At 41.7% G+C, this 12,132-nt stretch overlaps 1 long non-coding RNA gene across 1 annotated transcript; it reads left to right on the forward strand.

Annotated features, from left to right (window-relative positions):
• The first annotated feature begins 201 nt into the window (after positions 1–201).
• LOC103920250 lies at positions 202–3,310 on the forward strand. The gene is made up of 2 exons (XR_663782.1): positions 202–358; positions 2,933–3,310. It is a non-coding gene; the product is annotated as an uncharacterized LOC103920250 (long non-coding RNA).
• The last annotated feature ends 8,822 nt before the right edge of the window (positions 3,311–12,132 follow it).

A 12,132-nucleotide genomic window follows, 5' to 3' on the forward strand; every position in this document is an offset into this window, starting at 1 on the left:
GCGCTCCTGTGGCGGCGTTGGGGGGGCCGGGGCCGGGTGCGTTCGGTTCGGTTCGGTTCCCTGAGTGTGGGGCGGCGTGCGCGGTTTGGGCCGAGGAACCGCAGGGGCTGGCGTGAAAGCGGCGCCCGCTTCCGTCTTCGCGCTTCAAAAATTGCTGTTTTTTTAATCGCCCGTAATCGTGTTTCGCAGGTGGCACAGAGCACATGCTAAACCCCGCTCTGAATAGAGCGAAGTACCGGCACTGGCGTGTGTGCGATACCTAGCGTGGCCGATACCGTCACGGTGGAAGAAATGCGCTGCTTAAATAATAAAACAGTAAAACTGAAAGGCTGTTCTCAAAGTCAAGCGTTTTGCACCGGTAAAGAAGATAGTTAATCAGTGACTGCTGTCACGCTAACAATGGCAGCTAACGTTCGTGAGAAAACTGCATGTATGCTTCAGGGTGTAGTTTCAAGGACATTAGCGGTCTATTGGCATCTACTAAAGCGCGCGTTTGTCAAGTGCTATAGTAATGTGTTGGTATCATTGTCAAATCGGAGCCATTTGAGGTTTGCAGAGTATTGTATGATACGGTATATTCAAAATGTGAGTGTTTAACTCCAGTCCAGTACATCAGCAAGGGAGTAAATTGGAAAGAGGAAACACAGACTGTTACAGAAATCTTACAGAAAGTGTATTTGGCTTTATTCTGCATTCTGCTATTAAACTGTGCCTGGGGTTTGAGTTACTTTCAGGAGTCTCTTCTCCCTGTCATCAATATATGGCTGTCCAGCAATTAGCCTTCTTTAAAAGCAAATATTTTGAAATTTGAAGAACGTTGACAGGGTAACAGGAACTCTTGTTCTAGTCAGATTATGAAATGCATAAGGAGGAGTTTGTGTACGGTTATCTGGCTGATATTCAGAGGAATTTTTAAATTAGGTTCTAGTGGCAAATGGAAAGTATTCCAGATGTCATCAATTTCTATAGGTTGATCTTCTATCAGAAACAAAAAAATAATTCTAGCTTTCATAGTTCTTTAAAAAAAGAAAGCTGCCAGGCTAGAGAAGGGGGTGGGGAAGATAATATTGCCCATCTAGTGTCAGTGTTTTTGCTGTTTGTGATTTTTGCCAGTTTCAACATGGTAAATTAATTCATATGTAGCTTTTACTAACTGTTCTTGTTCATGTCAATCCCCCAAAATTCACAAAAGGTAGCTCATTCTGCTACCTGAAAAATATGAACAGCAAAGGTAGAATTGGAATATGTGGTGAGAGGTTGACAAAATGCAAGTTATCTCTGTCCATTTCTTGCATCAGCTAAAAAACTTTGAGAAGTAAGAATGGTTTCTTTGAGGGCTCTTGGCTTAGGGGGAGAGAGTGGACTTCCTCCATTGGTGATTAATTTTCAGGTTTGAAATGTAGGTGTTAAGTGGTGACAGCTGTTTCTATAATGTTAAGTACCTGATGTTATGTTCTTTTCAGTATATACTTGATAGTACAACTGCAGGTCTCTCAACACCCTGTTCGTAGCTTATACAGCGTACAGAAAAACAAAATCTTCCCAGGACAGGAAAGGCTGCCAGTGGTTCTGAAATTCACGTTAAATTTGGGAGTTCTTTTGCCTATTAAAACTTTAAGGTTTTTTATATTATATATTTGCCTTTCAGAGGGTGTCACTACAGGTTCTAGAGGTGACTTCTCTAAAAACTGAGTGTTAAATACTTTCAGTTTTCCTCATTGCTATTTATGTATTGGGTATTATTTTGTTATGAACCTTATTGTAAAAAATCTGCTTTTGTAGCATGTCTGTAATCGGACTTTGTGCGTAACTGGATTTTGTGTCACCTGCAGGGGCAAAAAATAATGTAGGTGTACCCAGGTGTGTTTCAGAATTATCTAGTACAAGCGCTGGTAGCTGCAGTGGCTTGGTGCTCGATGGGCTAGCTGTGTTAGTGCTTACCTTGGCGTGCTAAGCTCCGTGCCCATTCCCCTACCAAGCTAAAATCTGATGTGGTTGTGCCTGTGCTATAATACGGTCCTGGTTCTGCCTGCAGTATAGACAAATCCTTAAGGTCTGTAGAATTATCCCTGGCAACTTTTGTTCATTGAGAATTAAATTTTGATTCCTCAGGGGCTGAATGTTAGGATTTGGGGGTTGGATAGGGTGAAGTAGGTTAATTACTGCAGCTTCAGACTTAAGTCTGAGTTTTACTAGGCTATGGCTTTGCTGTTCAAAGCAGATCTGCTTCATCATGATAACATGCTCAGTAATTTTGAAGTAAAATTTGTCATTGCTTATATTGTATTATGACTACCTATAGAGAGAGGAGACAATCGTGTAATTAATGAAAAGCATATTCTTTATGCTTTATTAATTTTACATTTGCAGGTACTTGAGCTTGCAGCAGGTTTATTATTTAAAGTTGCTTTCATAACAACATTAGGCATTGTATGGCATATGATGCCCCACATTGTGTTATATATTTATACAATGTAAAGGATGGTCCTTGCCTCAAAGACCGTGCAATCCAGTGTGGCTCATAGAACATTTAATATCATTCTTATTGTTCATATAATATATATTTTAAAATATTGTTCCATATTATTTCTTATGTTTAATGGTTTTGACTTGTGTTGGTGCATGGGTTTAGTTTGTTCAGCTTGCTTACTTTTGTTTCTGACAGATGGGCACTAAATGGGCACACCAATGTATGGAAATTGCTGTTGAGAACAAATTATGGTTACTTGATGTAATGATTCTTTTTGTCTTTGTACCAGCTGATGAAATACATGTGCAAGTCTTATTCAAGCTTGTTGAAATCTGAAATGTTTTTGAACTCAGTATAGTCCTTGTCATTTTGTACATAATGAAATACAAGTTTAACTGAATTTCAGTTAGCTTAAGCATTTAAAGAATTTTACATAATGATGTTTGTCATTTTTTCTTGCAGTAACATTGTCTTGATCTTTGAAGGTGTTAAGAATCCTAAACTTTGCTCAGTCTCCTAAACTGTTATTAGTGTTGTGCATCATTATTGAAAAAGAAAATGATTGACAATCATCCATAAAAATGTCATATTCCCTGTTCTTTGATTATCTGTGCCTGCCTATCAGTGTTTCTCTGACTCATTTGATAAGGATTAGTTATCACTTGCACATTTTTACTCTCTAATTTACTGGTGTAATTTAACTTATGGGCCAACTTTGTTTTTTGACTGGAATTTCCTGGAATCCTGTGTTCTACAGAAAGGCAAAACTGGTTTTCCTGCAATGTTCAATAGATTGCTGTGGCTTTATACTCTTTATTAAAATAATACTGTATATGCTTACCATGATCTGTAAGTATTTGCAATGTGATTGGCAGTCTGGGTAGATTTACCTCACACCACGGGGTGAGATTTACTTATTGTTCTCTAAATGTTCATCAAATGGCATCAAATACAGGCCACACTGAAATCAGATCCCTGAAATCAGTAGGTCTTTGAGGGAAGCTTGTCTTTCCCTCATTGTTTGTACTCTGGCAGGATTAAACTTGTAGGCCTGGCACTGTCAGAGTTAAACTGATGCTTATGGATGCTGATCTGTTCTTCTACTGTTTGTAAACTCAAGTATTACTGACAGGCAGACTGTAGTGGAACTGGGCTTTGAAAACCTTTTGGAAACTTCATAGGACAGGGAACATTTTGCCTGCCTGCCTGCTTAGTGGAGTGAATCAGTGTGCAGAAGCTTTGGAGCTAGCTTTCAATTTGATTTTTAAGTTCCACCGTAAGTATGCAGGTATAGCTTAAGGTCCTGGGTTCTAACCTAGAAAACCATGTAAAGTTTAACAGCTGGTAACCTGGGAGGTTGACTCTTCATTTGCACTGTTGGAGTGATATAAGTGACCAAAGTAAAATAAGGTGATTCTGCAGGCAGCCCTCTCATGCAGACAGCTGCATCTGGTGTTCACGTGTAAGATACTCTAGCTGTGGGGCTTTCTCTTGTATTCTTGGTGAATGCCAAGATTTGAGCATGGTATAACCCCCTGGCCAGAAAGAAGTGTTTTACTTTTGAACCACTTATTGAGGCAGTTGGAGCAGTGGGATTTTATGGATTTTGTCTGTTGTGAGCATTTAGATTTTTATGCTCTGCCATAATTTTACTACTGTAGACTTGGCTTTAGTGTTAAAATACTTGTTTTTTTTCTACTGCTGATGAGACAATATCTAAAACTGCTGTTGATGGATATCTAACCACTGAGGGTGTGGCTTGTCTATATCTGATGCTTAGTGTAACCATTTATTTTAAAATTTTGCGGACAGGAGGAAACCTCTGCCTTTAACAAAATATCTTGGATAACTGTATGGAAATGGGACTGCCCACTAATCCCCTGCCTCCAGTGGATCTGGAATATTACCCCAGTATTTACAGAGATTCCAGATCATACAGCAAGATAATAATAATGAGCTCACTATGCAACTCCTTATTAAGTGAATGGAGGTTTTGCATTTGAAAGCTTATGGAATAGAATATTAACTTGGTAGAAGACAAACCGCTGTTTAGGTTTTCTGTGCAATCTAGACTTGCTTTTGCCAGTAGACACATGAGAACAGACTTCCCACTTTGCTCCTCCATAGTTAATCTCACCAGCCTCTTCTGGTCTGATGTGGAGGCTGTCAAGATTATGAGACTGGACAAGGTTTTACTGTAGGTGCAAGACTGAAGATGAAGGTATGTCAGAAATTACTTGCTTCTCTGGTAATACTGTGGTACTGCTGTTCCTGCTGTCCATCAGAGGCACAGAGACTGCTGAGAGCTAACAGCCATTAAACAGACTAATTAATTATTTTGAAAAATACAGTGTTTAACTGTGGCTTAAGAAATGATGTGAACATATGGAGTTTAGGACACAGGGCAAGGAAACATACAGAAATAATATTATATCTGATGGTTAATAGTCTGTTTAGCACAATATGGGGTTTATAAGAACAACTAACAAATGTGTTCGCTTTGTCACATTAAAATTATTCAGTGCTTTAGAAAACCTGCACAACAGGAAGCAAGTTGTTTTTTAATTAGGAATCACAAATTACACTTTTTAGTGAATCATTTATTTGGAAAAAAGCCTGCAATTCTAAGGCAGCCACTGTTCTGAATTTGAGTTAATTTCTAGGCATGTGTGTAAGCCAATAGCAATAAAAATTTTAGAAGTGTGAAACTGTTCAGTTTCATAAAACCTCTGCCTCTTTCTGGTAACTTTGTGGTCCTAATTCTTTATCCCCTTTCTCGTTAGGTATTTTAAAACAAAGTATTTAATTTTGGATTAAATGAAATTTGCTGTCAAAGGGTTTTTCCCACGGCCTCCATAAGTGAGGTGAGAAGAAGCAAAAAAACTGTTTGTGTCCCAACTGGTTAGGAATTGTGTTGTTTTCTGTGTTTGCTTGTTTATTTAGGAGAAGAAAAATCAGATTACACAGTCAACAGAAGCAGAAAATGCTGTCTTTATGAAATCAGCTTTCAGCTTACTGTGTTTCTTGTGAGTAAAACCTGGGAACATTCACCTCTTCTAGCACTGATACCTATTTTGCAAAATCAGTTCCACATAAGATCAAACCTTGATGTCCTTATTTAAGTTCTGTGCTTCTGAAGTTCACTGAGATAAATCTTCCACAGGTTTCAGTGGGTTTGGGCGATATGTTATTGCAGGCCTCAGTTCCTTTACTCTGCACTTTGTACTCTGTTCCTTTACTCTGTACTGGCGTTTTTTAGTCAGAAGCACTGGGGGCTTTGTCCTTCGTGATTGTCACGAAACCCATCAAGCTCACTTTAGATCTCAAAAGAGTTTGTGCCAAACATCTTGCACAGAAACAATAAATAGCTCCTTATTGTTCCTTTTAACCTCTCTTCTTCCCTCCCGATACTATCTAGGGCAAAAGCGGTTCTGGATTTTAAAGTGATTTCTATTTGTGTGTAATCTGTTTGCAGTATATTGTATAATCTGTGTTTACAGAAACCCATTCTGTTGAAGCTGTGTTAAAATGCCTTGTTTTATATTGTCTCTGTCAGGCATTCAAAAAACATGTTCAGTCCTTTTTTCCTCCCCTGTAATGAGTGAGACTTAAAAATCACTGAGAACAGTAGACTTGTGTTTTGTAATTATTTGCTTTCTAGCTTTTGGAAGTTGGCTTTTTTGGTGTTTCTTCCTCATGCTGATGAGAAAGTTAAGGGTTTTTTTAACATCAAGATGTTTGTGTAGTCATCGTGTAGTCACTACTTCAGAAGATGGGATTTTAAGGCAGCTAAGCGTCATGGGGTACAATAAAATTATGGGTACCAGCAGTGATACTTGATTTACTGTGGGATGTAATCACGAAGTATTTAAGACTAAGAAGGAATATGTAACAAATCAACTTTTAAGCATTTTAGGTTTTTCAATATACTGGTAAAAATTTCAAGTTGGCTTATACTTGAGGGAGGAGAAAGAAATCCTATGCAAGAGACAGCAATTCTTAGGCCTAAGTTTATAAAATGTGGCAATAGGTAGGTGTCTCAGTCTTCATGGGAGATGCATGGACAGATTGCTGAGACTCACATGATTCAGGTGCATTTTTTCAGTAGGGTTCTGTGTGGCTGCTGCAGCCCAGCAACACAGCACAGGGATGACAAGTGTCAGGTTCTCTGAAATACTACTAAAGTGCCCTAAGAGGCATTTGAACACTTTTCCTTGGTACTATTGAGAAGTACCAGTGGCACAATCCTCATTTGTGGCATCTATTTAGCCTTTCAGGTTTCAGCATGTTGATCTTGGGAACACAGGATAAGAAGGACTTTCTGGGCCACTGACTGCAGCTGCTTCCAACTGAGGTGAATGGCATTATCTGATTAAGATGCATTTAAAAGCAGAGCTTTGTGTCTATCCTTCCCCACTCTACCAACGTAAGAAGGATGTTTGCAAATGTGGTGGCTCTGAACTTTAGGAAGAAGCTTTCACCTTCCAGCTGAAATTTCTTCACATTAAATCTGTAGGCACTTGGTTTTTGTCCCCTACTATCTCTAGAGCAAATAATTCTTCACAGGCTTTACTCCTTAGATTTAAAACTCGTTTTTTTTTTATTTTACCACTTCTCTTACAGTCCCTGTTGTGGCCAGAAGGTGGCACTTATGTACGCACTAAGAAGGGGCAGACGAGGCTAATGTAACTTACCTTTGCTGAAATTGTGTTTGTGGAATGGCAATAAATATCTTGGGCAAATGATAATGATTCTTCACGATGAAGGTGGTGAGGCACTGGAACAGGTTGCCCAGAGAAGTTGTGGATGCCCCCTCCCTGGAAGTGTTCAAGGCCAGGCTGGATGGGGGTTTGAGTGACCTTATCTAGTGGAAAGTGTCCCTGCCCATGGCAGAGGGGGTTGGAACTGGATGATCTTTAAGGTCCCTTCCAACCCAAACCATTCTCTGATTCTATGATATAACTCACAGGAAAAAGATCGCTTTGATCTTGTAGCACATGAGGGGCACAGATTCAAGAACAAAGTCCAGGAACTTGTTACTCCACATAGAAACTCTTTATTTCCTTTTTCAGTAATAAGGATCTGATATGCCCCTGAATTCAGAAGGCAACCATCAAACAAAAATCCTGTGTGGTGTTTGGTTTTTTTAAGGAGAATAATCTAAAAGCAGTTTCTAGCACTTCTTGCTCTCCCAGCTGAGATTTTGTGCTACATGTTAAGGCCTGGTCTAAAGATGATTTTCCACCGAAGTAGCTTTATCACTATGTTTTTTGTACTTGCCCCCCCCCCCCCCCCCCCCCCCCACCACCCTTCATGTTTGTTGTGGAGACTGAGTTGTACTGTTCTCCAGCATAACTAACTTCCCATACCCATTTGTGATAAGCCATCCTAACATGAACCTTTTTATCCCGGTATAACTTTGTCAAACACCAGGGATCTTGCTCTAGTCTTATTAAAACAATAGAGCTCTTCTGAGTAGCCAAGTTCGAGGGGATGGTGCACTGACTTTGCATGCAGGAGATTGTGGGAGGAGGATATAAAGTGGCTGCAATTCATCCAGGCAGTTTCCCAATGCTGTCAGCATATTTTTGTGCAAATCATGGGCCCCATCTAAATGGGAGCAGAAACTAGAGTGACTTGTCTGGTCTGCTGTGCATGGGGTAGTGCTGCCTAAAATCCCCGGACTTGTGCCTGTGGCGCTCTCACAGGGTTGGGATCCAGCCTCCCTATAGTCCAGCTCTTCAAATAAACCTTTTATCAGGGTCTGCCAGGGGTTTGATGACATCAGTTCATCCCACCAACAGCCACAGTCACTCACCCTTCATGACCTTCTATCCCTTTCACCTGCTGTTGCCCACAGCCTTCTTCCCACTATCTTTTTTTTATCACTGATTTATTTTTGGGATTTACTTCAGATCTTTTGCTTTGCTCTCTCTAAAAGCGGTCAGCATTGTAGTGGAGAGTGCCAGCTTGCATCCAAACTTCCCCAGCCTGTGAGTCCTGTTTCAGTCAGAAAACTAAGTGTGAGAACAACTTGAAAACATACTTCATTTGCGTTTTCATCTGATGTTTCTTGATAGGAAAATCATTATGTATTTTTTATATATCTATATACACACAAGCATAACTGCACCATGGGCCACTAGCAACCAGATTATTTTCTCCATTGCATGCAGAAGAATTCTTGCAGAGGATGGTTCATCCCCTGGATCTGGTGGTAGTTTTTGTGATTCAAGACCAAATTAAACCATATCAAACCCCAGCCCCATCCTTGAAGATCCGCATTCAAGTGCTAAGCCCCTAAGCAGTCTAAAGGGCTCTTGGACCTTGTGAAGTCTGAAGACTGCAATCAACAGTCTGGGAAGGGAAAGCAGTTGGAAAATACCTCTGATGTTGATTGTATGCCAATGTCAAATACTTGACCACTGGCAGGAGATAAAAGCTGTGAAAGGAGGAAGGACTGCAAGGAACACTAGGGGTGGGCTGGCTGGTTTGGGTTTGGTTTTTTTTTTTTTGGCAAAGTAGAAATACAGTCATTTCAAATACAAGTAATTAGCAAAACAGACCCTGCCAAAATAAATGTTACTCTGCATGTGTGAATCTTCCCCTACTTAAAGAGAGAAAACAAGTTGTATGATGGGTACATTGTTTCATGTTACTCTAAAAAACTTGAGTACTAGGAAGGGAGGGGTGTTCTATGACCATATAATAGGTACTGTGGGAGTCGAGAGACCTGGCTTCTTTTTGTAGCCGTCCTACAGCATCCTTGTGTTACTGCTCAGGCACTGAGCCATGGCACCCCTTCTGTAAGATGTGGGTGATGGTGCCTCTCAGGAGAAGTCACTGCTTACTTTGAGGTCCCAGGTGGATTAGCATTTATGATGCAAGTAAAGGACTTTAAGCAGTCCATCGCAAATCAAGAGGCCATGAAACATCAATGCATATCAGTTTGTGTTTGACTTTGCTTAATATCTCATGAGTTATATTACATTTCATTGGGTAGAGAAAAACAGCTTCTGAACCCATTAAGTCTATCAAAATAGCAATATACTGTTAAGGTGAAATTTTCAGCTAATGGCATAGCCTCCTACAAAACATATGTAGGTTGTTCTAACTGACACGCACAAAAAAATCCCATCGTGTGCATGTGAAGTGAGCACTCATTCATGCAGGGTGCTGGTCAATCTGCTCTGCAGATGGAAGCTCCGTGTTTTTCTGCAGAAAAGCAGTAGATTGTTTGGTGTCAGCTTAAGTTCCTTCCAGTGTGTCACATAGCACGCCTAGGTGTCCTGTCAATGTGGCTGAGGGGGAAATTCAGCCTATGTACTTTGCTAGACAACCAGAAGGTTCTAGTTAGGAAGGTGGTTTTTTGGTTGCTGAAGCTCCTAAAATAGTTGGAGAGCGCTCTTGAAATCCTACTGTGAATGTAGGGTGATCCTTGGTTACTTTGTGGAGGTACTACAGGCAGCCACCCTAGGTCTGAGCCATAGCACATTAAGCTGTCAAGCATGATAATGCCTGCAGGATGCTAGAAACTCTGGAGGATGCCCTTGAGCTGTGCTTGCTGTTCACAGGGATGGCAAACTTTACTTTTGAGGGCAGTCTCAAAGCTCTCGTCAAAAAGAAGCAGAGACTTAGAAATGCAAAAGCATTTCCCAAAGCTATGAAAGCATTTGGAAGACTGCGTCCCACAGAAGTCCACAGGAACTCATGGCCTTGTGATGTCCAGTGTCTGGGCCCAGGTCTGTGTATGGGGAGGCAAGACAGCCATCCAGGGGAGGGACACTTGTCAGATGTCCCAGTGCCACCCACCTGCTAATATCACCCGCGGCTCCATGTGCAGTGTGGAAGTGGAGAGTGGCTGCAGAGTCCCTCCATTGCCCTCCTAGAATCATAGAATCGTTTAGGTTGGAAAAGACCTTTAAGATCATCAAGTCCAACCATAAACCTAACACTGCCAAGTCCACCACTAAAACATGTCCCACAGCACCACATCTATATGTCTGTTAAATACCTCCAGGGAGGGGGAGTCAACCACTTCCCTGGGCAGCCTGTTCCAATGCTTGACAACTCTTTCAGTGAAGAATTTTTTCCTAATGCCCGATCTAAAACTCCCTTGGTGCAACTTGAGGCCGTTTCCTCTCGTCCCATCGCTTGTTACTTGGGAGAAGTGACCAACACCCACCTCGCTACAGCCTCCTTTCAGGTAGTTGTAGAGAGCGATGAGGTCTCCCCTCAGCCTCCTTTTCTCCAGGCTAAACAACCCCAGTTCCCTCAGCCGCTCCTCATCGTTGCCCTTCTCTGGACATGCTCCAGCACCTCAACATCCTTCTTGTAGTGAGGGGCGCAAAACTGAACACAGGATTCGAGGTGCAGCCTCACCAGTGCTGAGTACAAAGGGACAATCACTTCCCTACTCCTGCTGACCACGCTATTTCTGGTACAAGCCAGGATGCTATTGGCCGCCTTGGCCACCTGGGCATGCTGCCGGCTCACGTTCAGCCGGCTGTCAACCAGCATCCCCAGGTCCTTTTCCTCTGGACAGCTTCCCAGCCACTCTTCCCCAAGCCTGTAGCGTTGCATGGGGTTGTTGTGACCCAAGTGCACTTGGCCTTGTTGAACCTCATACAGTTGGCCTCTGCCCATCGATCCAGCCTGTCCAGGTCCCTCTGCAGAGCCTTCCTACCCTCAAGCAGATCTACACTCCTGCCCAACTTGGTGTCATCTGCAAACTTACTGAGGGTTCACTCGATTCCCTCATCCAGATCATTGATAAAGATATTGAACAAGACTGGCCCCAATACTGAGCCCTGGGGTGCACCACTTGTGACTCCTGGCCAGGTGCAGCCCGACTCGTCCCATGGTTGTGGGTGCGCATGTGTTTAGCCCCAAACCTTCCCACATCTCATGGAAGCAGAGAAGTCATTTGGGTTTTTCAGGTTTTTCCTTTTTGATTTCCTGTTAAAAAGAGCAGTGTTTCTCTATGTTATCCTGTTCCTCTGCAGACTCATTATATATTTGTACTCTCTTGCCTTCTGAGAGTTTGCTGTGGCTCTCTAGTCTTGCAACATTTGGGTTTCTGCATTTGCTCTGCTGTTGCTATGCAACCAACCACCAACAGCAATTTGCATGACCCTTTCTTCGAATGATATTAATATGCAAGAATTAGTGCCAGTTGTAGTTGGTGATGTGACCGTTCGCAAACAACCTTCTCCTCCTTGCCTATCTCTTGCCTCTGGTATTGCTTGAAGTGAGTTACTGTATGTTGTTTGGTATTGGGTAGTGTGTAAGAAGTGAATATTGACAGAAACAGGATGTAAGTGCCATGAGATTGTCCTCACTTGCTGAAAACATAAAAACGCTCAAGGACAGAAAATAAGAGCATGGACAAAGATTTGTGTGATGAGCCCTTATTCGCAACTGAAAGTTCGAAGGCCACGTCAAAAAAAACATCTTTGGGACAGTAGATGGGCAATTCAAACACTTGTGAAATCTAAGTGTGGTTTTGTGGCGTGTAAGGAAACTTTTCTGGGTAAGGGTTAAACCTTTTAAAGGCCATCCTTTTGGTGGTAGCACAGTCCTCAGGGTGAATTCTCAGAGGCAGAAGTAGCACTTAGGCAGTTGATTTCTATTGACTGTCAATGGCGATTTAGCACCTGGTG

The sequence above is a fragment of the Pygoscelis adeliae genome, unplaced genomic scaffold (genome assembly GCF_000699105.1).
Source record: "Pygoscelis adeliae isolate BGI_AS28 unplaced genomic scaffold, ASM69910v1 Scaffold154, whole genome shotgun sequence".
In the NCBI taxonomy this organism is placed as follows: domain Eukaryota; kingdom Metazoa; phylum Chordata; class Aves; order Sphenisciformes; family Spheniscidae; genus Pygoscelis; species Pygoscelis adeliae.